Raw genomic sequence first — 27448 nt, 5'->3', positions numbered from 1 at the left:
AAACACAAAAGAATGAATTTCAATTACCATATAAATCAATGGAGAGAGAGCCTAACTTAGACTCTTGGTCTCTCCTCATATGATACTTGAAATATAAAAGCAAAAGAATGAATTTTAATTATCATGCGAATCAAATGGAGAGAGAGCCTAACTTAGACCCTTGGTTGTTCTCCCATATGCTGATAAGATTCTAATTTAAAACTCATTCATCAATCACAAACAAATCCTCAAACATATAAGCAATTAAATGAAATAAGATCTAATATGAAATAACATGTTTCTCTCATCCTTTTAGAGTGAGCTCAATTCTCTTAAGAACAAGACAAATCATTCCATATACTACATTAAGGAAACTTATATCTAAAAACTACATATGGAAATAAAACTACATAATGGAAATGTGTGTAAAATGAAGCTTTATTCTATTCCATCATAAGTTGGATACAATGCTCTAAGAGTCCTCCCTTTGGAATGGAGGAGGTACTCCTATTTATACAATAGGATGAGATAACAAACTCATAATGATGATCCACTAATCTCTCTTTTAGTTCCATACATTTCTCAACCATCTAGACACATAACCCTATCCTCCATGATCTCCTCCACGAGGTCCATGATTTTCTCCATGATCTTTTCCATGAGGCTTATCTTATCAAATTCGAATTTGATCATTCAGGGCCACATAAAGATGCCCTGGAAGCTTCCTTGGAACCTACACATGTCAACAAACTCATTCTAATTGTTAGGTATAAGTATAAGCATATTATTTTCTAAAGTTTAGCCATAAATTCACTTAAAAATGTTAAGAATTAATAAACTTTGGAAAAGCATAGTTATAACCCAATAATGAGGTAAATGGAATGATGTGGAGGTGGAATGGAGGTGACATGAAGGTAAAATGTGAAGATATTGGTGAATAATGGAGTGAAAATAGGGACCATTGTGAGGCCCAACAGTTTTCTTATCCTTTTGGTGAGTCTTCAATGATGATAGGTTTTTGGTAAGTTTTTGTGGTCTCCCTTGTTTGATCATAGTGCTCCTCCTTGTTTTGAAATACAGGGGAGTTCGCCTTTTCCTTTTTCCTGTTGACTTTCTATGTGTGCTTAGGGCAGTCAAGGAAATAGTTTCTTCCCTCTCTATGGGTTCAAGAGACACTCTTGGATATTCCTCCCCTTCCTTGCTATGTTTTTTAGGGCTTGCCTCATCCTTTTGTTCTTCTTCGCCACTGTTCTCTTCTCCTTCCTCTTCTTCCTCTGTTTTATTTTTCTCTACCTCCTCTTCTTCTTCAGGATCTTCCTCTTCAAGTTCTTCTTTTTCCTTTTCAAGTTATTCTTCTTCCTCCTTATGTTTTTCTTCTTCCTCCTTAGGTTCATCCTCTTCCTCTTCATGTTCTTCTTCTTCCTCCTCAAGTTCTTCTTCTTCTTCCTTGGGTTCTTCTTCTTCCTCTTCTTCTTCCTCCTCTGGTTCTTCTTCTTCCTCCTCACCACTAGAGGTTGGGTCCTTCTCATATTCAAATGCTTCAATTATAGCCTCCATGTCCATGTCCCTAAATGTGGACCATAGAATAGGGACTTTTAACTAGCCTAAGGCATCTTCTAGTATGATCGTGATTAGTCCATGATGTGCTAGTTGCTAATGTTTTTCTTCATGTACCTTTATGCTTATGTCGATTATTGATTGGAACAAGAAGTAGGGCACACTAATTCCTCCAATTAAGGGGTAACTCCTCTCCAGATATCATCTCATGGAGGAGTCTAAATTGGTAACCATAGACTATACTCAACCTTCCTTCACAAGAAATATACTTGAGAATATAATATCTTACTTCATCACAAGGATAGGTAAGGATCTCCCTTCTAATCCCATTTTTTTCCTCAATTGGACCTTCATCTCTTAATAAAAATTTATTATTTGCATAAGTGATGCTATATTTATCCTCCTTTCTCTATTTCATGCCTAGAGGAAGTGTAGTGATTCTGCTAATGATTTCAGGGGTAATTGTCACTGAAAATCCTCTAACCATAGAAGTAGCACTGAATCTAGCATGAGGTGTGGGTGACATGGAAAATTCCCAAGCTACATCATCATCATATCCTCTATGTAGCTCAAAGAATCCCAACAATTGATTCCTTCAAAAATCTCTACCCTAGAGGGATGGAGGTGTATTCTCGCTGTCCCTGTGGGCTCCCTTCTATTGAAACCTCCTGTCATTTTCTCCTCTTTGGCAAGTTTATTGTAGGTAGTTTTTTTGGCCTAAATCTAGGGATTTCGAAGGTGACTATGGCTTTAGAAAATAGGATGGTGACTGGAATTCTCTGTTTATCCCCACACAATTTCGTAACACAATTTTGTCTATCCCTAGCGACACTGTAATTACTAGAAAGAAAATGAAGATTTCGTTTTCATTTTCTTTTTCCTAGATATAAAGTCAAAGCACAGAGGATATGGGCAACATACCTTTCACTGTGATGCCCTAGGTGAGGAGAATTTTTGAATAGTTGGGCCCTAGTCACCCCCTTGCAGATATTTTTTACAATTCCCACTATTTCCTGTAGTTCTTTGTGTTTCTTGTAGGTGTTCCTTATAAGATAGCTGAAACTAGTTTTCTTCCTCGATGGCTCTTCCAGGTGGTCCAAGTTCTCTAAATCTTGAAGTGAATGATGTGTGCATGAAATTTAGGATTTTTTTCTATTTATCATCGATTCCTTGGAATGTTGTGTTGAGTGGCAGTGTACGTGATTTCCCCTTTTGGACCGTTCACCCACCATTGGTTATCATGTAGCCTTTCCTCACAATCATCACCCACTCCTACACAACTTAACTTGACCACCTTTTCGACTTATTTTCTTTGATGTGACCTTGCCATGTGACCTGCTCACTAGGAGTTTACTTTTTGTTTTCGAGTTGAGGGCGACCAAGTTAACTGGCCACCTTCAGCTTATAAAATCAAATTTTTCATATTCCTACACTTTTATCATATTCCTACTTAGGAAAGAGTGTGGATGACATGCCTACCTGTGCCTTCCTTTGCTTGGTCGATGCATGGTGGAGGGTGGCTTTGTTGTGCTTCTTCTTCTCCAGGTACATGTTTTCCATGGCTCTTTTTTTTTTGATTTCACGTAGCTGATATGTTTGTATTACTTGTTGTGGTGTGCAGGTGCTTGGCCTCTTCTACTGTTGTTGAGCTCTAGATAAGTTCCATAGTGCCTACAAGGGTGTTGATACTCTTTCTCTACATGGATGTTGAAGGAGGAGCATGGAGACTGTTGTTGTCATAACACAGGCTACTACATGGTTTCCTGTAGTACTACAAGAAATCATGTAGCTGCCTTTTTCTTAAATATTTTGTATTTTTTTTCTTAGAGGAGGAATAGATGGTGAGGTAGGAGTTGAAGGGGTGGAAATGGGTGAGATGGAGTGGTAGGTGAGGGAGGCCACTAATGGTATGGCCCTTGGACTTTTCTGTGTGTTTTTTTTTCTCTTTTTTTTCTTATATATATATATATATATATATATATATATATATAGATATATAGATATAGATCTTTCTTTTTGAGTGGTTTTTTTATGGACACAAAGGGTGGCATGGTCATGATTTTGTGTTGGGTGAGATGTGGTGAGGAAAATGGTCCCCTCTTTCAACCCAGAACAGGCTTGAATAATCATTTCTCAACTAAATATTCATGTAGAGTTTCAGGACATCCTGTGGTACTACAGGAAACTCCTATGGTAACTACAAGAAATCCTGTAGAAGTCAGAAAATTGCCTGCAAATTGGTTTTTGATGTTGGGAAATGAGGATGGATGATGGAAAAATGGTAGGAATGGAAGATATGAAGTTAATGAAGGAAGAATGGGGTGTTGCTTGGATTTATTCCCTATAAACTTGGTGTCTTTTGTTTCCCTGAAAACTTGAAAAAATCATAGAATTTTGTTAATGGGCAGGTTTCAGATCCCTGCCATACAATTTTTTTTTATTTTTTTTTTAGAGAGAGACACAGGTCTCCTTAGAGGAGGTCTCGAACCTGTTTTCCTACCCTATGTGCCTCAAGGGATGTTTTCACCCATGGATCTTTTATTTTCATTTTTTTCACTCTCGAGTTGCCTCAAGGACGTTTTCAACCTAGAAGTTGGCCTCAGGTGCCTCATGTATGTTTTCACCTAGGTCCCTTATTCTATTTTCTCTTTTTTTTTTCTATTTTTTTATTTCAGAAATAAAACAAACTTCAAGAATTTTGTGAGTTGGAAGACGAGACACTTCGAATCACATTCACTTCCTTATTGATAGTATTGATAAAATATTCCTTTGATAGATGTTTTTTGCAGGCTTTCAATATGTACCCATTGACAAGAAAGGGGATACCTTCTTCATCAAAGGTTTTTATCAAAACATCCCCATTTTCATGGCATTTTTATATCACATATGGGCCCATCTATCTGGTCATCAATTTTCCTTTGAAATACTTGAACCTGGAGTCATATAGAAGAGCCCAATCACGCTCTTGATAATCTTTGTATTTGATGTTTTTGTCATTCCAAACCTTTCTTTTTACTTGAGTCACTTCTGTGTGTAGGAGGGCCCACATCCTGAATTCATCTAACCCATTGATTTGGAGAAGACTCTCTTGTTGAGCCCTTTAAACATCCAAATCCAATTGTGCTATCATTCTCAAAGTGTTGTACTCAATCTCATTGGAAAGCAGAGCCTTTTTTCCATAGACCAAATCATAAGCGACGAAGCTAGTGGTTGTCTTCCAAGTTGTATTATAGGCCCAAGTGGCCTCCACTAGTCTGTCAGCCCAATATTTCCTACTGGTGCTCACCAACTTTGTGAGAATTATTTCCAATGCTATGTTGGTAACCTCTAGTTTTCCATTGGCCTAAGGATGGTAAGAAGTTGACTTCATGTTCTTGATCTTATGATGGATGAACAGATTCTCAAACAAGTGTGAGGTGGATTGAGCACCCTAATTAGTGACTAGGTCTCTAGGGTACCTAAACTTCTAAAACACATTCTCCCTTAAGAACTCAACCACTTTCTCTTATGTTGCTACCTTGATAGCCTTGGTTTCAGTCCACTTTGTCAAGTAATTAGTGCACACAATTATGTACTTTTTCTTCCCTGATGGTGGATTAATGTGCCCAATGAAATCCATGCCCCACTTGTTAAATGGATCATGAGCCACTTGAGGTTGGAAAGGTATTTTATCCGTAGGGTTAGGTTTCCACATTCTTTGGCACTGGTCACATCGATTGTTATATTTGATTACATCTTGGTGGAGAGTGGGCCAGTAGTAGCCAGCTTCTAGGACCTTGAAGGCTATCTTCTTCACTACAAAGTGACCCCCACAAGGCCCATCATGATAGGCTAGAAGGATGTCAAAAAATTCTTCCTCCCTGACACATCTTCACAAAATTTGATCTGGGCCTAGTTGAAGAGATTTCCCCCACTCCAAGTGAATGGTGCATTTTTTCTTATAATTCTTCTCTTTTCCTTGGACGACAAATTTGGAGTGAACTGTGTAGCCACTAAGTAGTTGGCTATATAAGAAAAAAATGGAGAGATAATTGAAATAGTGAATAAATTATCATATGGAAGTTGATAATCAACCATTCCTTCCTCACCTGCAGGAAAAGGTCAGTCTAAACAAAAAATCTGCAACTAAATTTTCTTTGTCAGGCTTATCAATGACAGTTGGATCAAATTGTTGTAACAAAAGAAACCATATAATAATTCTGGCATTCACATCAGGCTTTCTCATCAAATATTTAATAACAACATGGTTATTATGTACAAAGTTCTGGTAACCAGTGATGTAATGTCTAAATTTATTCAAGGAATGGACAACATCTAGGAGCTATTTTCCATTCACAGTATAGCTCAATTCAGCCTTGGAAGTATTTTTTCTGATGAAGTAAATGGCATAAGGTAACTTGTCATATATCTAACCTATAGTTTCTCCTATAGATTTTTCAAGGGCATCAGCATAAATTTTGAAAGGAAGAGCCCAATTTGGGTGTTGGAGTATAGGTGCAGTAATCAACTTGTCCATTAGGGTTTCTAAGGCCTCTTGGTAGCTTTCTTACCATAAAAAATCAAAGTCCTTGGTGAATAGTCCAAAGAAAGGTGAGGTTACTTTGTTGAAGTCCTTTATGAATCTCCTATAGTATCCAGATAAGTCCAAGAAACTTCTGAAATCCCTCTACTTCTAGGGAGTAGGGACCCTCTTTGTGATAGCAATTTTATTGTGGTCCACTTGTAGTCCTTCCTGGGATATTGAGTAACCTAGAAAAATCATAGAATTCATCAAGAAATCACACTCCTTAGGACTAAGGGATAAGTACATTTCAATGCATTTGTTTAATACTTTTCCCATAGGGGGTGAAATCATCCATATAAATTTCCATAGTCATTGACTAGGTTTGCAAATATGCTTAGGATTTCCCTCTAAAAAGTGGTAGGGGCATTGAATAGTCCAAAAGGAAGGACCCTATAAGAAAAGGTACCCCAAGGAAAGGTGAAGGTGGTTCTATCTTGGTCCTATGGGTTGGTCTGGATTTGATTGTAACCACTAAATCCATCTAGGACAGAGAAGAACTTCTGTCCTTCTAGACCATATAGTACTTGGTCAATGAAAGGTAGAGGGAAATGGTACTATTTTGTGGCTTTGTTTAGCTCTTTTTAGTCCACACATATGCTCCACTTCCCATTCTTCTTTTGGACCAGAACTAGAGGAGACACCCACTCACTATCTAATATGGGGTAAACGAACCCTACATCCAACAACTTCTGTAGTTCTTCTTTAGCTATACCTTTGAGGGTTGGGTTCATTCTCCTCTAAGGTTGGCGCACTCGGTTGCAACCTTCCTTGATGTAAATGTGGTGAGCAAAAACTAAAGGGTGCACTCCCTTCATTTCATTATAACTACATGAAAAGTCATCCATATCCTCTCATAACATGCCACATAACTCTTTTTCCTAATGTGTAGAGAGAGGGGTTCATTTTCAATGTTTCCCCACTATAGACCTATTGTGCCTATTTGTTGTTCGGGTTTGGATTTGTTTGAGCATGCATCTGAGGTTGCTTCAATGGAGCAGGGTGAAGGAGATGTGGTTGAGATCAACATGGAGGCAGTAAGGCTAGAGATTTCTTGTATGAGGTCCTCCACTACTGGGATGGTGTATTCCACTGAGGTTATGGAGGAGAATATGGCTAAAATGATTGATTGGAAGGTTCTGAATGGTATTGAGGTGTAAAATACCAGGGAGAAGGTGTGGACCATGAAGGATGAGCATGAGGGAACCAAGGGGGAATGGATGCATTCTGGTTAGGGTTGTAATATGACTAGGACACCCCCTTGCATGCCTTGTTGGTATGGTCAAGTTCCTTGAGGCCTTATATGGTTGATATAGCAGAGTTGTTCAGTCACCCCTTCAGTTCCTTGATACACATATTTCAATCCAAGTAGAGAAGGGCACTTGTTTGTGCAATGGTTCTCCTCAGAGACTAAGAAAATATCTATATGATTCAATGGAAATTCATTTCTAGAGTGGCTTTTGGTGAATCTAGGGAAAAAGACAACTAAGGCTCTTTATGCTTCCCCTTGATTCCTCTTGATCTCCATGGTGTCCATTTACAGAGAAAGGGTATGCGTCATTTCACTCTTGAAGTCTTCCAACATGGTCCCAATTTAACTTTTGATGGATGTGTTGGAGGAGGATGAACTGGCCAAAGATTGACTACCCCTACCCTTCTTTCTCACATCCCTAGAATGATTTTTGAAAACTATCTTATTGTCATCATAAGGTAGCTGATATATGTCACGTCCTGACACCATGTTTAGGGTTTCTAGGAGATCTTCCCTGGTCCCTCTAAGAAGGAATAGATTAAGTGATTCAAGATTGAGGGTGCATCTAGCCCTTTTAGAGCTGAGTTAGAACCTTTCCTCATAATCTTCCAAATACTCATCATGTCCCAAGATCATTATAAAGATTTCCTCTTTGGTATCTTTGGACATGCAATAATCCCTATACTTATTGTTTAAGTCTTGTTGCATTTGAGCATAGGTGTTGATGTTGTCCCCAAGTAAACCCATATACCAGTGAAAGGTTGCATCTTTGAGGGTGGATGGGAACAATTTCAACTTCTAGTCGTAAGAGGTATAATCATAAGTTCTGCATATGACAACAAACTCAAACGAAAAGGTATCTGGCTTCTCTGAGGTTCAGCAATGGAAGTGAGGAAAGACATAGGGGCTTATTTTTTTCATCCTAGCATCTCCATTAGTTTCTTTGATGGGAAAATAACCCTCATTCTTGTTTTCAGCTCCATCTCTATTTTCAATCCCATTTCTATTTTCAGCCATGGTTTAGGTTGGTGGAATGGTTTCTTCTCCTTCTTCCCCAATAAAATCTTCAAAGATCTCTTCTTGTTCGCCTAATGGGTCCTCTAGCTCACAGCCACTGAAGAAGAGGGAAGGTTGGTTGTTAGACGTGGTGGGGGTTATTTGGAAAAAAAATTCCTAAGTTATCTCTACTCCTACAAGGCATGAAAGGAAATTTTTTTTCTCTTTTTTCAGGGTTTTTTCATAATTACTTGTAGAATGGAAATAAAGAAGGATTTGCAACTATCTTTTGCACGGAACTAATTTCAGAATGGAAAGAAAGAAAATATTTGCAACTATTTACTAAATGGAACTACTTGCAGAATGGAAAGAAAGAAAAGATTGTAAGTATCTTTTGAATGAAAGAAAAAAAGGAAATAAGAAATCACATCTACTTAGACACCTCCTCGAAGATGGCATCAAAATGTGATGAGCTTTAGTATTGCAGCAAGAATGCTGCAACTCCTAGGGCTACCAACTTTACTTCATCAGCCCGAGGTTAATACAAGCTTAGAGGTGACAGTGTTGTATACGAAGTAGATGCAATGGTCTACTCTTGTCACTTTTCAATTGGGCGATAGATCACTAGTGTTTTTCAAACCAATCTTTTATTGACTAGGAGTTTGACTACTAAATAGAAAAGGGAAAACTATTCTTGATGTATAAAGGAAATGTTGCCTAATCTAGGAAATGAAAGTGTTAAATTGAAAAGTGTTATAAAGTGACATGAAATCATATAGCTAAGCATCTACAAATAATTCTTGCAAAAGAGACCTAACATAACCTTGCATCTAACATCTAGTTATCTAGACTAAATAAGAATGGAAATTATCCTAAAACTATTGTGACTGTTGCATGAATGTACTAACTAGAAATTGCAGAAAAGCCTTTTCGTTTTTCAATTTTATGAATGTAAATGCTAATTAAACTAATTTGATATTTGGAAGGGGAGATAAGTGTGGGGAAACAATTATAGAATGGTGTTGAGGGTGTGGAATCCAAGTGTAGGCATAACCTAAGCTCAGATGATCATTTCTGCTCAATTCGGGCTTAAAATAGGCTACTACAGGGTTTCATGTAGTACTACAGGATGCCCTGTTTTACTACGGGAAAAAGGTTGAAAGTTATAGGGAGGTAGGAAAGGTAGAATAAAGTGTGGGAAAGGTGTCTTATGGGTGAACAAGGCATAAACGAGGTGCACAGTACCCAAGGCTCAGCCTAAGTCTTTAATATGGTTGGACTTGCTCAAGGAAGATGTCCACTTTGCTACAAAACAAAAATTTGTACTAGGGATTGGTGGACTTTGGGAGCATACGTGGGGAAGACTTGGATGAGGCTGGTAAGGTTATGTCTCCCTGTAGATCAAAAACTCCTGCAGCAACATACATTCTTTTCTTAAAATATGAAAAACTTCATTTATATATGGAAAATTTGAGTTGAATTTAGGAAAAGCATAGTTATTAATTGCTAATGGCTAAGTCTATGAATGGAAGTTCTTCTAAACCATGGAAAACTAAAGAAACCAAAATGATAATTGCAGGTATTTCTAAGGAATTGAGAAACACTGATCGATGCAACAAGAAATCCTAAGTTATGCAGTGACCAAAGAATAAATTTGTTTTGGGTTGTGAGAATGGAACCCTCAAACCATGATCCATAAGGGAAATGAGGCAAAGGCTAGTAACACAAGATTTTCTGAAGTATTTACTTTTACTATTGTACCACTGATCTATCTATTCAAAAATGGAAGCAAACTAAGTAATCATCCAAATACTTACGAATTAAACAATAGAAATCACTTCAGTAACTAACTATGAATATAATGTAAGCATATACATGCAAAAACAGGAACCTCTGCTGCTAGGTTTCGGCCCTAACCCAAGAGCTTCAACCCTCTAAGTCAACTCAATGCTAGATCAAGGGAATTCTTATCATTCTCAGTAAAATGTCAAAAATACATAAGAGTAATCAGTCACATTGTGTTAGCTCGAAAATTCCTTTTCGCTACCAAAACAAAAATCGAATCCTAATGAGGCCCTACACCTTCTTATTTATACAACTGAAGCTACCAAAAACTTCCTTAAAATTAGGGAGGCTTGGCTACCAAACTCAAGATTAACTTGTCTTCAACTATCACTGGCTTGGCTGCCAATGACCTCGGTGGGATTGGTTGCTTGTAACTCCAAGCTGATGAGATCTGGTGGAGGAATATTTGAGTGAATGAGGAGTTAAGGAGGGAGATCCAATCTCCTAAAATCCCTATTTCTTGTCTACTTCAAGTTCCTGCACTTAAATTAGCCAAAAAATTCTCCAAATCCTGCAATTAATGCAAATTAGGTCACATGACATAACATACCATCTCTACCCTTATCACTAGAAAAATATAATAAAATATGTAAGGATATGTGAGAAAAGTTGATTTTAATAAGTTGGAGAGTGGCATTAAGGTCCATATAATTTACTTATTTATGAGCCTCATCACTAGGTGGGAGGTGACTTCTTATAACAAGTCTGAAATTCGAACCCCATCATTAGATCGGATTTTGTCAAAATTGCGTTCAGATTGTGTTCATTAATTTCATATATATCCTTCGATCTCACCAATATGTCCTCATAAATGTGACTTTCTGCATATTTTCCCCTTTTAATGGTCATATTTCTATTTTTTGGCGAGCTTCAACTTATCCCATAGTGTAGCGAACATCTATCTTACATGGCAGCTCCTATGTACTTTGACATAATATAGACTTTAGCGAAGTAACTTCCTACATCAAAGTTCATTTTACAATGTAATTTATAGTCCCCTACCCACTTTCAACTTCAGGTGGCACTAAGAATTTCCCCTTTCTTCTTTAGAGTGAGGTTGTAGGGATAGTGTTGTCCCTTTACAATGTGAACGTATTGTCATCTAATATTCCTTGAATTAACTCTCCATTTAACTTCGCTAATTGAAATGCACCTCCAATAGTAGTATGCTTAGTAATATATGGGCCTAACCAATGCATATTGAATTTTACTGGAAATTTTATAAACTTATTGTCATAAAGGAGAACAAGGTGTCCTAGTTGGAACTCCTTTTTCTTAATATGTCCACCATTCCAGTCCTTTTCTCTTTCTTTTTGTACTTATTGATGGAATCTTGCTATAAATTTGTATTCCTCCAAAGCAATCAACTATGACATTCTTTCCTCAATTATGTAATGGTCTTCCAGTTTTGTAAAAGTTGCAATCCTCAAGCTAGGAATAATGTACTCCATCGGAATCACAACCTCTTATCCATAAACTAATATGAAGGGTGTCTGGCCTACCAACTTTTTACATGTGGTCATGTAATCCCACAATATTTTTGGAATTCTATGGTCCCAACCATCTTTGTTCACATTTCATACTTTAGTCAATGCATTCTCCAAAATCTTATTGAATACTTTTACTATTGCATTGGCTTGAGGGTGATATGGAGTACTCTTCTAATAATAAGCTTGGAATTACTCAGTCAATGCTTCAATGGTTTTATTCAAGAAATGGTAACCTTGGTCACCCACCAAAACTTTTGGACATCCAAGTCTCGACAAGATGTATTCAAAAATAAACTTTGCATTAGTCTTTGCGCTACAATCATTTACTAGTTGTGCTTTGGACCACCTTGTTAAATAATCAATTGTAGTAATTATGTGCCTTGCACTAGTCCTCTTTCCAGGTGGGTTGATAATTCCAACAAAACAATAGCCCATTTATGAAAATCCTACAATGTATCTTGTGGTACTAGTGGCATCTCATCTCTTCTTGAAGGTTTTCCTATTCTTTGACATACATCACATGCTTTACAGTAATCCTTTGCATCTTTGTGTAGTGTAGGTCACCACAATATTTCTCTCAAAATATTCTTCATAGTAGCTTTCCCTGCATAATGTCCATGAGTTGCACCTTCATGAGCCTCTATTAGAGTCATTTCTCTTTCATGTTCAGAGACATACCTACGCAATATCTCATTTGGTCCCATCTTATATAATTGTCTTTCTCTCAATGAAAATTCAACTAACTTAACCACTAATTCTTTCTTCTACTACATAGTATATTTTAAAGGATCCATTCATGTGTTTAAAAACTAAATAATACCTACAAAATGGTCATCTACAAATGTGATTGCAAATCACTGCATATCAGGGAGATTATCTTCTATGGTGGTTAGTTCTTCCCCTGTTTCCAACCTTGAAAAATATTCTGGTCCTGCATTCAGTATTCATGGTTTAACATTGATCTCAAAGTCATATTCTTGAAATAATAATAACCATCTGCAAATATTTCCTCCTAAGATAGTCTTATTGACCAAATACTTCAATGAAGAATGATCTGTAAACATTTTAAAATGTGATCCCAAAAAATAATGTCTAAATTTTTGGAAATCATATACGATAGCCAATCCTTCTCTTTTTGTAGTTGTGTAATTCTCTTCTACCTTGGACAACTTTCTACTTGCAAAGGCTATAGGATGATAAATTTCTCCTTCATCAAGTTGTGTTGGTACCACTCCCAAAACCATACCAGAGGCATCCACGTGGACATGGAATTCCTTATTCCACTTAGGTAACACTAATATAGGTACAACTACTATATTTTCTTTCAATATGTCAAGGCTATTTTGACATTCTTCATCCCACTAAAAATTTACATCCTTCTTTAACGACTTCTCCATAGGTGTAGTGATCTGTGTGTTGGGTAGCGGATCCCCCCATAGCAGATTTTTGGGGCTTGTAGCCTGAAGTTTTGGGTCAATGTAATGTAAAGACCCTGCAAAATGCGGGTGCGGAGCACGAGATTCTAGGGTTGTCTACCATAAAATATTGTAACTTAATATAGAATGTGTCGGCCTACCCATGGTCCGCGGACCATGGGAATGTATAAATAGAGTGAGGCTCTAAGTGTAGAAGTCAATTTTTGGTTAAGTCTTGATCTTAAGTGATATGGGTTTTTGAATGCGACATTCGCTCTTAGTCTATAAGTCCGAGTCTTGGGTTGTAGGAATAGGAAGAGGCTCTGTAGCTATGTGTGCAGAGGCCTGGTAGAATCCGCAGCTGTGTGCATGGACGCCTGTAGCTGAGTGCGCAAGGCGGAGTTGGGATTGTAACGGGACAAAAGTTAATAAAAGATAAGTTGATTCTAGAATATTGTGCATCTGCTCATAGACCTATGTGTTTACACTTCTGTTATAATCATATGTATCTCTTTACATTTTATGGTTGCACACACTTGTTATGAATGTTGAATGATTGATAAGATTACTGGGCCCACAAAATTAAGTCAGATCTATAATAATAACACATTAAGGGTAGAGGATCTAGATAGCACCCCTTCGGACTTTGTACAGAGCTACGTGAAGATCAGACAGCTGCACGGAGTAGCGCAAGCGCACAGGATCAGTTGGTGAACTTTCTAGACTTCATCAAGACATCCCTATGATGCAAAAACCTAGTTCTATCACCCTCCCATACTACCTTGGGTGAGACCTCAGTCTACACTCCACAGACTATTGTTGAAAGGGCCGGTAGTTTCAGGATTTGTTTGGCTAAATCACTTCTAAACTTGGGTCAGGCCCCAAAAAGCCAACAAATGGTTCCGTTGTCAGGACTGGGATCTGGCTAAGCGATGTCTAATTTCGGAACACTAGAACCCTACGAAGAAGGAAATTGAAGATTGGTTGGATCAGAAGCTTCACAAGTTCGTGACATAGGAAAATAGAACTCCACAAATATCAAAGAAGAGGTGGTTGGATTGCTACGTTAATACGAATATCCATGAGATCTTCTTCACATCATTCTCTTCAAAGTTGTATGATTGGATCGCGAGGTTAGCCGATAGCCAGGGAAGGTACAAGCTCGATCAACTGATAGTGTTGACTCTGGAATTAGTGCGCATACTAGAGGTGTCAGAAGTTAAGATCATGAGGGCCGTGGACCATTGGCTCGACTAGATAATAGGGGGGTTTATCACTGAGTTCACGATAGACATGATCGTAAGGTATAGTGAAGTAGAACGACATTTTCTCAAGGGACCGCGAGGTAGGTACATTAAATCTTTGAATACGTGGATTAAGATATCGTTATGTGAAAAGTGGGTTATGCAAATACATTAATGTTTGGAGCAATGCGGAGCGGAAAGATATACCAAGGTATCGAAGGATTATGAAATAGTCCCTTAATCTCACCTTCACAAAAGAGCAAGGAAGAGCATGCTCAGGATTCTCTGAGAAGTGCGGTCAGTTTGATAAGGCAACACATTCTGCATTTATCACCTTCACTTATGCCATCAGCCACTTCACCTACTTCACCTCCATCTTCAACCACCCCACCTACACCCAACCTGCAGTTCAATATGGCAAGTGCGATCAAGCTACCTGTATTCATAGGAGTAGGGAATGAGGATCCAGATCATTTCTGGTTCGTGGGAAGAGCAGTGTGGGAAGCACAAGGGGTCACAGAAGACAACATTAAGAAGGCCACATTAGCAAGCGCTCTAGAGGATCACCCGCTGACATGGTATATCAAGCACTTGAATGATCACCCAAATGCAGGAATAGCAGAGATCCAGAATGCGCTGAACAGAGAATTTAGTCGGCCAAAATCAAAGACATAGTTAATCATTAGATTTAAAGAAATTGCAATGCTTCCAAGCAAGACCCCTTGGGATCTGTATCAGAGAGTAAATAGTATGATCCGTGAGGCTAATATGATGCTAATGGATGCACAGCACCACACGTGGTTTGTGGCATCTTTGAACCACACCTGAGGACTTCATTGTCACAACAGAAGTTTTCAACCCAGGCCGAAGGATTGGAAATGGCGATGAGGTTGCATGAAACACCGATACAAGATTTGGGTTGGGAGTCCAACACATCCATGCGCAACTATATAAAATATGCTTGGAAATGCAGAGTTTGATGCAGGATAGGGCAACCTGGCTGAAGGCATGTGAAGAAGTGTGGTGCATAAAATGTAAAGGTCAGTGCCACGATAAGGATCACTGTCCAGTATTCGCGAACTACTTGGTAGGAGTAGGACCAATGCCATTGAGACCAAAGGCACAGGCAGGGCCAAGTGCGGCACCCATGCTCTGGTGAGCGATCTATCAGGTGGGAGGAAAGCACACAACGGACAACTGTAATTTGCTGCAGAAGTATACACAGACTCCCCAACAACTGTTTTGCAATTTTTTTAGATCAGTGGGCCACGACGAGCGTACTTGTCACAGCTACGAGTTAATGATGGAGCGGGCCCCAACATATATAATGCAGAGTGAAACATGAGGCCTTGACCCAGCTGTGGGGATGGCACGTGCTAGATTTCAAGGGCAAGGTCGAGGACGGGGAGGAATGGGGACAAGAAGAGGCCACAGATAGTTAATCTGTTATAATTAAAGAGGACCAAGGCACTACGCTAGCAATTTTACCAATACAATGAGACTATCTTGTTCATACTATTCTCAATTCGATCATGAAGCAGTAGATTGTCCTACGTTGATTGCACAGATGCGCGAGAAAGGGGTACTACAACCTACTCTAACTCAGAATATCCAATTGATGAGGTATGAACCGCACGAAGAAGACCCTAACATGAACATGGTGCTCAAAAGCAGCGCGACCACAGGGGAAGATAAGGGGAAGAAGCCTGCGGAAGAAACATGGTTTTGCAAGGCTCCTACTAAGGAACCTAAGATTGACTTGGAACACACAAAGGAGACATTTATGGAAGCTAAGAAGAGCTTCACGGAGGCCTCTACTTCAGGTAGTAAGGATCAACCAGAGCTGGGAATGGATCCTTCTATGCTTACTATCTTTTTAGAGACATGCATGAAGTTACTGTGTGACAATAAGGCATTTAAAGGACTACAAGAGCTGATCTCTAGGTGCGCAGGGTCGGGTGAACCGCACGTATTCCAGAAGCTGGGAAGGCATGCATTGCACACCGAGAGGGAAATGAGATTAATGGTGCAAATTGGTGAGTATGAAATGGATAAGGTAATCCTAGACTTGGGTTCAGACGTGAATGTGTTACCCAAGCAAACATGGGAATGCATGGGCAGGCCCACATTGCAGTGGTCCCCGATTCAATTGCGAATGGCAAACCAACAGAAGATTCTTCCCATGGGGAGATTGCAAGGGGTAACAATGGATATCAAAGGCGCAAGCACACAAATGGACTTCAAAGTGATAGAGATTTTTGATGACAACAATCGATATCCTACATTGCTAGGAATAGACTGGGCCACTTATATGAATGGAGTCATCAACCTAAAGAAGTGGAAGATGATATTCGAGAAAAAGTCTCTACGCATAATAATTCTACCAGACCTAGCCGAAGGAGACTGCTACACTGAACCTATGCACGATGATGATAGAAATGATGAGCTGGATTGCATATACTAGATAACGGTGCAAGACTAGGATCGGGTAAAACTAACAGTAGATGGGAGAATCTCGTGGGAGCATGACAGTTCTTGTACTTCGGATTCAAATGAAGAAATATAACGCTGGGAGAATCAGTTGCACGAAATAACAACGCTAAATTGCAACATGATCATTAGATCACTGCGGTGCATGACGACCGAAGCAAGGGAACTGCCAACAGATGATGGGGTAACAAGAGTGGATGAATCCTTAGACAAATTTGAAAGTGCAGTACCGGAATAGCAGCAATACGGTGAGTTAGAATGGGCGGTGCACGCGACACCTGCACGATGGGGGCATGCACATCATAAGACTATGGGGAACTGGCACAAATGTAGAGGACGGATGCACTTACAGTGTGGAATTCCCTAGCATCGAACACGAGATGGGCAACCAGGATGAAGCAGTTTTCGATGGGTGCAAATGTGTGTTGTGCAAGCATACCCCAGATGAAGGATCGAAAATCAGAACCCAGCACAGGGAATGCGACGTAGGCCATATAAATTCCACGCCGGAGCCTTCGCAAAGCTATGTGGAATCATGAATAGAGTTTACCAGATGAGATGAATTGACTGGGACCTGCAGGTACTAGCAGTCCGATGAGCCTATAGGGACATAAGAAAAAAACAGAGCACAAAAATGACCCCAACACCGATGAGAAGAAATGAAACCATGAAAGCAGAGGATAATCACCAAACCACAGCTCCCATAGTTGGGACAAGACGTGAGGATCTAGGTATAGGAATTAGGTAGTTACGGGAAGCCATTTCGTGAGGGAGCATGAAGCTTCATGATCCTGATGAAGATTGGGTCTGGCTGAGGAAGAAAAGCATGACATTGGACGAAGAAATCAGTGAACTAGAAACTGAAGTCGCGCAAGCGAACCGCGAGAAACTGAAAATGGTGGGACCAAGTCTAGCCAGCCCTACTGCTACATTAGAAGGAGTTTTGACCCTATTACCATGGCTATGACTGCACTCTAAAGAAGAACGCAATGCACTAACGGATGCAAGAGTGTTTGAAGGGTGCCCGCGGCTCAGGCTAGCCAGAAAGTTGAGTGCTCGCACCAGGGGTGCGACCACCTGACTATCTATAGGAAGCATAGTCTTAGCACTCCAAGCAGTTGAAAGAGGGCATGGGACTATAAACGAATATGTAGGCGAGCTGTGTGGGATGGAGGTTCTACACAGGGCCAATATGTCACAAGGGTTGGGTCGCGCGTAAGAGGTTGCACTGCTGCATGGGTAGGCTGGAAGGTGACCATTGATGTCATTGTTCATGACAAGAGGTCGACTTTAAGGCAGAAAGGAGTGGGCGACAGGCCATTAAGACAGGAATTAAGAGCTCAATTCGGGACGATCTGCCACTAGAAAGGTATTAATGCCCCAAAAGTGCAAGGAATGGTCACATTCAAATTCAAACGTGACTATAAAAAACCTTGGGGTAGCTTCGAGGCAACACTTTGTTGTTTAAGATTTGTGCCAATACAGAGGATTGAGCACCAAGCTACCTTGCTGCCCATGAGTACGCGACCGAGCGGATCCAGTATAGAAACGATGACGACTGCAAGAACCAGAGTGAGATTCACGGAGATTACCCCAGAGCCCTATGTGACCCAGGAGGAGCCTGGAGAGGTGGCAGCTGCACTAGAGGTTCCAAAGTCCCTAGGCACACCGCAACCATAGAAAACCAAGCAGACAATGGGGCCAGTTTGGGTATCACCACGGAACCCACGATTCAGTAAATTGTCAATGGCAGAGAAGGGAAAAGTTATCGTCATTGAAACCGAGGAGGAGGAGGAATATTTGCAAGCCCTTATCGCTCAAATTGAAGCATAGGATGATGAGGCAGAAAATGTTTCTCAAGTAGCTTCGACAATAAATTTACCCCCCTACATGCCCCCGTGGAAAGGGATGGCCAAGATACCGAAGGACCTAGAGGCCACGAAGAGTGCACTCTAGACCCCGCTTCTTTCGGATGAAATAAGGTTTGACGATCCGCCTCTAGGAAAGATATCGAATATAAAGTTTGAAGACTGGGACCTCGTGGACAGCAAGAAGTTCCCACAGTTGTCCGCTGAGAAATTACCGCAACAGAAATGGTTACGCGGTGTGAAGAAGGTTGGGTTACTCCATCTGCAGTGGATACCCCACTACCACCGCGCCCCATCACAATTTTTATCATCCGAAGGCTACTGTGTGGAGTACATGATGGGTATCTCCAGCTGGAGGAGTCGATTCTCATCATGGCCGACGTAATTCACCGTATTTATCGGTTTCCCATCAAAGGAAACAATCTCTCAGCCATAGCAAGAAAGAGCAATGACTTGGGCCTCACAGAAGCTATGAAGGCCAAATATAAGCTGGAGAAGAGGAAGCGAGGGTATGTAATAGCAAGCATCAAGGACCGAGGAGTGCGTGTAACTGCCTAGCTGCTGGCTGACAGGCTCATGAGGAAATTCCGCGTAGATGAGGCGACAGCATCTGTAATTGCGTTGGCGGGCAATGTGTAGAAGGGGTCTAGTTCAATTGGGCGCAGTTTCTATGCAATGAATTTTTAAAAAATTGTAGGGAGTCCCAGGAGTAGGGTAAGACCTTCCACTATGTGTGATTACTCTTATCCACCCTGTTGGTTGTAGGGGAGCTACCAAAGGACAGCTAGCTTCCCACCATCAAGAGGAACCTACCCAAAGCCGTGAGGTACACCTCGCTTTGGGCGACAAAAGACACGATGAGGGTTCACGAGATCAAGGTGTTTTGGGTGTTCATGGAGGTGAGCATCTGAACGTGGATCAACCGTGTGTCGTGCTTCTCACCAATAGTATACAACAGTTTGCAAAGCATGGCCGAGTTCAAGGTAGATATGCATAATCTGTATATCTAGGTGTGAAAGGATCCAGCCTGACCATGGTTGAAGCTTCCGTTCATTGCAATGGATGATGCAATCTTCGAAGTAATGGTGGCATGTTCTCCGGAGTGGCACACTCCAAACTTGGTAGAACTAGAAAATATTGCAGCACAGTAGCGGAAGAAGGAAGGCAAGCTGCACATCGTGAAGTTGGTGGAGAAAAAGTGCCAGGAACAAGAAGTGGCCATGCAGCGGAAGGCAACTAAGGCAGAAACGATAGTGCAGATGACACAAACCACAACCGCAACCACCGAAGAGACCAAGGAAGGCAGGGAAATTTCCACAAAGCAGGACATATAGGGGGAGGCTGAGACCGAGGAACACACAGACCCTACACCAAAATTGACCCAACTCAAGAGGCTGCACGTCCTAGAGAAGCCCACCACAAGGAAAAAGACAAAGATAATGAAGACCTCTGAGGGAGACCTTCTTGACAGTGGCGAACCAATTCAAGAGGCCAATAATGATGCTCTTGAAAAATTAATGACGAAGCAGAAAACTTTGTGGGGGGCGCTCAAAGCGTAGTTGTAGGCATTACAGGTGCGACACCCAGGAATGATGACACCGCACCTTGCAGAAGGTGCAATCAAAGCTGAAGAGATGTTGTGAGCCCATACAATGGACACCTTGGTGCTACTAGAAGGTGTAGTCTTAGCAAAAGATGAGGGTGAAATGAGGGGTTGGGGATTGAATTTGGCCGCCCTTCCCAGCGAAACCCTATACAAACTGCAGGATGGGGTAACTGTAGAGCTTCGCACCAGGGAGGTCTGCACCCTCCAAGTGTTGAGCGAGCAAAAGTTAAATTTAGAACAGCTCAACCTGCAGCACGACAACCTAGTCACACAAAACCAAGGATTAGAACATGCCATGGAGGAGACCTGTAGCAGCATACTGGAGTTGGCCATGCTGGCGACACTCCCCACCATGGAAAAGATTCACCACTTAGCATCTAGAGTCTGCAAGACCCAGGAGGAGGCTTTGAAGGTTCAATTGGAGCTAAACTTGTAGATCACAGAGCTGAGGTTGAAGGCGCAGCCCTCTACATCCCCAAAAGTCAAAGAGTAGCGCCACTGCTCCATTCAATCAGGGTTGGAAGTGATATAACGTGTTGTACAGGACTGCACGGGATTGTTGGATCAGTCCCTCGTTATGATCACTTCACTGCAGGAAGACCCAATGCTATAGCAATTAGAGATAGAAGTGCGGGAGTTGCAGCAGGCCTATCACAATGTTCGGGCGACCGCGCAGATGGTCACCTTCACCCAGCGATTAGCCAAGATGAGGGAGGCTTAGGCTCTGAAGGAACAGGTGGATGTCGGATGTCATAAAGAAGCAGGGCTTAAAGCATGCATCTGGCCTTGGGTTGAGGAAGCGTTCATGGTCATCGCCATGATCGAGGGGAAGCTAGCCCAGATGTAGGATACATATGCACTAAGGCAAGAGGGTGCCTTTGACAACAATGCATCAAAAATTCGCTCAAAATTGATACAACGGACAATGGAGGAATTTGTGGCAGAGATCAACGAAGTGCAGAAGTTGTTGGATGGCCTCCGAGCAAAGATCACCGCACCAGCCAAGTGACTTGAGATGAGTCACGATGATTGTGTTGGGGGCCTGTTGTGTAGCAAATCCCCCCATAGCAGATTTTTGGGGCTTATAGCCCGAAGTTTTGGGTCAATGTAATGTAAAGAGCCTGCAAAATGCGGGTGCAGAGCATGAGAGTTTAGGGTTTTCCGCCCTAAAATATTGTAATTTAATATAGAATGCGTCGGCCTACCCATGGTCCATGGACAATGGGAATGAGGGAATAGAGCGAGGCTCTAAGTTTAGAAGTCAGTTTTTGGTTAAGTCTTGATCTTGAGTGATATGGGTTTTTGAATGCGATATTCACTCTGAGTCTATAAGTCCGAGTCTTGGGTTGTAGGAATAGGAAGAGGCTCTGCAACTGTGTGCACAGAGACCTGGTAGAATCCACAGCTATGTGCACGGACCCCTGCAGTTTAGTGTGCAAGGCGGAGTTGGGATTGTAACAGAACAAAAGTTAATAAAAGATAAGTTGATTCTAAAATATTGTGCATCTGCTTATAGATCTATGTGTTTACACTTCTGTTATAATCGTATGTATCTCTTTACAGTTTATGGTTTCACACACTTGTTATGAATGTTGAATGATTGAAAATATTACTGGGACCACAAAATTAAGTTAGATCTATAATAATAACACATTAAGGGTAGAGGATCTAGATAGCTCCCCTTTGTGCTTTGTACAAAGCTACACGAAATTCATACAGCTGTGTGGGGTAGTGCAAACATGTAGGATCAGTTCGTGAACTTTCCAGACTTCATCAAGACATCCCTAGGGTGCAGAAACTTAGTTCCAGCACCCTCCCATACTACCTCGTGTGAGACCTCAGTCCGCACTCCACAGACTATTGCCAAAAGGGCCGGTAGTTTCAGGATTTGTTTGGCTAAATCACTTTTAAACCTAGGTCAGGCCTCAACAAGCCAACACTATGCATATCCTTTAATGAATTTCCTATAATACCCAGTATGTCCCAATGTAGTGTGAAGTTTCGTCAATGTCTTAAGTGGAAGAAAATTCACAATGATGGCAATCTTAGCAGACTCCATCATTAATCCTTGTTTGCAAACAATATGTCCCAATAGTATACCAAAAGATACACAAAATATGCATTTCTTTAAATTCAAGGAGATATGATATTGTTTGCATGTATTATGCATAAGTATTAAACTTCTAATATGTTTTCTTAACAACCCAAATATTGTCCAATCATCAAAGTATACCTCCTTCGCATTCTTCTATGTCGATGTTGGGAGGATCTTATCTTTCTTCTATAGTAAGGTTATAGCATTCTAGTGCATTTTCTATATGTGTAGCCCAATTAGGTTGCTACCATGTCAATGGAGTTACATTCTCAAATATTTTCTTCTTAACTATCTGAAGGGCCAAATCTATGGATGGACAATCATCTTCAAAGTTGAATGTTAAGATGAAACCATCAACCATGCCGTTCTAATTTACTATGCCATGTTGAAGCTCTGTTTGTAAGTACTAGTTCCTAGGGATTGTCTCTAATGTATGAATGAATCCATGTACCCATTCATGTTGTGGAATCTCCTTCTATGTTGTAGTGCATATTTGGATATGCTTCCTAGGGTTAGTTTCACCATCATATTTTATCTCTATTTCTATATCTATCTGTCCAAACCTTATCCACGTCAATCTTCGACATTCTTGCCAGCCTTCTATATTCTTCTAGTGTGCACCCTACCCTCTAGCAAGAGTATATTTTAGGGCTATATCCAAGGCTTAAAATCTTTGAATTTCTAGAACATGTTCCTCATATTCATTAAGAAAAATATTCACATTACCTAAGCCATCATAAGAAGGAATATTACATACCTTAGATGTCACGCAATGAACTAATTTGGAAACTCTTGCATGCTACTTTGTACATACTTCGTGTAGCTTGTTCTTCCAATTATCTAGTTCTTCTTCTGAGTATGATGGACAAGAACTATCATGTTCAAAAATCAACTTTCCTTCTCTAGTAGGGTTAACAAAATCTTGTTCATCCATTGTCATTTGAGATATATTATTTATATCAACTACTCAGTACTCTTCATTGACAAGTTCTGTATATCTTACTCCTTTTGATGGGTCCAAGGGAACAATTATTCTCATATTGCTTCCTTCAAATATCATGTGTCCCTTCTTTAGATTAATTATATCTATATAATCAAATGCTCAGTCAAGTCCAATAAATGCAGGATAAGTGTTACTATCATCAACGGTCTCTATTACTTCAAAGTCAACAGTAGTGCGAACTCCAATATTCACTGTTACACCTAGTAGTCTTCTTAAGGGGAATATCTTTTTTTGATGTTCCATCCTTAACTAAATAGGAAACAACTGTAGCTTCATCTTACACATTAATTCCCGTGTCTTCTTTGTCAAAAAATTAACATCAAATCCCAGATCTAGAATAACTTAATCCATCTCATATTTTCCTATTTATGAACTAAGCCTCATTTCCCTTTGAGTTCTCTTTTGTCGATGCAAGTTATTCATTGCGTGCATCTCACTCCACAGTTTTTCTTTTGATGTATAAGAATCTATTAGCTATTGAACCCCTTATATAGATTTTTTATCTCTTAATAATTCCATACTAGTTTGTAGAAAAGACCTTAAAGTACCTCCTTGATGTTTTGACTCCTGGTCAGTTCTACGTCAAAACTTGATTCTGTGTCGAAGCCAATGATGTGTCGTGGCTAGTTTTATACATTGACTACACACTAGAGGTTGAAGCTCAAACATCAATAAAGATTCACTTTGCTTCCATAAACATTTATTTTTCCTTCTGAATATAAAAAAATAGGATATTTCTCAACAGTTTTTCTAACTCATATACTTTCAGATTCTTTCTTCTCATATGCTTTATCACTTTCGATCACAGCTCGACTTCTAGTAACAATACTAATTCACAATTCATCATTCCTTCTTTCAGCGGTCATAATTTGAATATTGTGTGTCGGATGTTGATTCTTTTTTTATTGCATTCTTTCCATAAGTACATGATATTGTTTAATTACATCGTCAAAATATTTACAATACTTACATGTCGTAATAATGATTTTACAATCTCTCGCAAAATGACCTTACTATCTGTAGTTATAGCAAATAATATGTCTACGTCCTTGACCAAAACCAGCACCTCAACCTCTTCCTTGGTAGCCTCCTCGACCACCGCATTTTCCACTTCCTTCATGTCCATATTCTTTAGCTTGTATTCTATAAATTTCATCATTGTGCTCCATTATTAGTTCATACACTCACCAATTGTTCTCATCATGTCCTACTGATTTACAAAATTTTCAATATAGGTTCCTTGGAGTCTCCACATATTTCTGTAACAAGTAACAATCTTCTGAGTGATGTTGGCCTCTGGTCTTTCATATCTTGGACCATAGGTTGTATCCTGCATTTAAGGGATTTGGCTCCCCACTAGCCATGAAATCCCTAATGATGAGACATTTTTTTAGAATGGCCCTCTGATCTGCACTTTGTACACCATACTTCTTCTCTGACTTCTTTTCTTTTCTTGATATCTTGTATCTGTAGAGTTAGGTTCACAAGATGACTCTAAATCTGTTGGGTACTTGAATTAGTATCTCCTATAAGTGAAGCTTCCATCTTCATCGCAAGCTGCAGAACTTCGGCTTGACTTGTTAGCTTTTGTTGCATCAATGGTAGTATGATATGCAATAACATCACAACTATAAACCATTCTTGATGTTGTTGTGGAGATATTTTGAATCTGACTGGTTGGCTTGAGGGCGCCTGACCTAGGTTCAGTGTTAGTTAGCCAAACAAATCCCTACACTACTTGCCCTTTCAGCATCATCTCGCGGAGCGGGGATTGAAGTCTCACCTGAAGTGGTATGGGGGGATTCTGGAACCAAGTTTCCACGCCGTTGAGATGGTTGTGATGTCGATTTATCCCTCCTATACATGCCTGCGTAGGTTTCTTAGCCCTTTATTCCATTCTTTAGTACCTTCGTGCAAGGATACAACCGAATTTTGCGCAGCCCTAACCTGGGGTTGATATACTTTTGCACTCCTAGGGCAGCGAACTGTGATATTTCCAAAACTACACTAAGTATCTTACTTGTCTTATTATAGATCTTAGTTAGCCTCATGTAAACAGATTTTCTTACTTGCATTTACTTAATCAATACGTTTACATACATTCACGCATCATATAAGCATTATAAGTGAAATTCATATCCAAACATAGCTAGATGCATAAATAGGAAATAAAGATGCAGAAATTCTCGAATGCTTCTCTTTATTGATACTTTCAGACAATTACGGACTCAACCCACCCTGCACACTCAACTATAGGGGCCCGCGCACTCAGTTGCAGACTTCTAAGACTCTGCGCACTTAGCTGGATAGCCTCTACCTATGCTACGACACAAAACTTAGACTTCTACTTCAGACCTATGTATCATATGTTTTCGATCTTCATTGATTCTCTTATTCAATAATGCCTCTAACTACTTAGAGCTTAACTCTATTTATAAAATCCCATGGTCCGTGGACCATCGGTCGATCTTCTACAGCCGACATTACATTTTCAAAATAAGGGCGGACAACCCTATGACTCTTTAACAACTATGCACTTCGTGACCACCAAATGCAGAGTCTTTACACATGGATTACAAAATTGGACCAAGATATGGGCTTTAAGCCCCAAAATGGCCCTTGGGGATCCCGCACCCAATAGGCCCCCAACACAAACATCATGAATCACCCTCGAGTCACTCTATAGGTGCAGAGATCTTAGTGCGAGGACCTCCTATCTCTGTTAGGATCACCAGAACGTCGGCAACACACTGAGTGGCCGCTTACTGGACTTCTTCCACTCGCTATTCGGTGACTATTGTTGAACTACTACTCTAAATCTTCTGCTGAGCTGCTTGCAGTTTCATGAGATTTCCTTCAATGGAAGTTGTGATCACATAAGCCTCATCTATCCATGGTTGTAGGCATGCTTTAAAGACTGCTTCCTTATGCTGAGAGGAATCCACCTATTCCTTGAGCGCCTTTTCCCCCTGCATCCGTGCGAACCTCTGTGTAAGGGAAACCATCTATGCAGTCCCTTTAACCTCATCATATTTTTTTTGTAGCTCGCGTGCCTCTGTCTCCAGGCACTCTACGTTCAGGTCCTCCTACAGGGTGGTGAGGACCTCAAATGATTGTTCAAAAAGCTGCATGCAGTCTACCACTACATTGTCAACCACCACAATTGTTGTTGTAACAATGGTGGTACATTGTTCCCTAACTTTCGATGGAGTTGAAGGATGAGCCTTCAACTGCATTTCTGCGATCTAGAAGTTTAGCTCTAGCTAAACACTCACCATCTCTGCTCGAGCGTCGCACACCCCTGTGGCTAACTTGTAGACACAAGCCTCCACTGGCTCTTCTGCCTGAATGTCCAACTCTGGGACCATCTAACAGGATTCCTCTACTACCTGCATAATCTGCTTATTTTTGTCCACTGCCTTTTTGCACTATAGGCCCAACTTCTTTATGTTGATGTGTTGCTTGCTCATCACCTGTAGAGCGTGATTCTCCTGGGCCCTGAGTTCTGCGATGACTCCATCCTGTAAGAGGTAGAGAATCTCTCGAGGGAGCCAACCATGTCCAATTCTACCCCTTTCAGACTACTGATCATGGGCCTGTCGGCCTTCTTCTCTGTAGTAAGTGCCCCATCTAGAAGCACTATCGTGTTGGTCACCCTTGTGCACAACTTCTCCTTAGCAGCTGAAGTGTTGATCGCGAGGCTGGTGGACACTGTGCCACCATGTGGACTGTGAACCTGCAACTCTTGCAGCTCTGCCTAGAGAGCCCCCAATACCAATTGCTACTGTTTTTCAAGCTGTTGGAGGGCCTCTGTGGTGACATCCCTCACCGTTTCTCTTATGTCATGCAAATCCCCCTCAATCAGGGTGATTAGGACGAAAGATGTCTTTGATGCCTTTGTTTCCTTTCATGGCACTGCCTGCTCTCATGGTCATGGACGCTTGAGTTGGGTGGATGTCATCTGCGGGTCCGCACCACCTTATTCTGCCTTTGTTTCTACCTCAGTGCTGGGTGAAGGTGACTTCTATCCTTCATGCTTTTCACCTC

Source organism: Pinus tabuliformis, chromosome 4_2 (assembly GCF_031772625.1).
Source record: "Pinus tabuliformis cultivar Carrire ecotype Pingquan chromosome 4_2, CPIR1, whole genome shotgun sequence".
NCBI lineage: Eukaryota > Viridiplantae > Streptophyta > Pinopsida > Pinales > Pinaceae > Pinus > Pinus tabuliformis.
The sequence above is the reverse complement of the archived record's forward strand: the minus strand, read 5'-3'. Positions refer to the sequence as shown.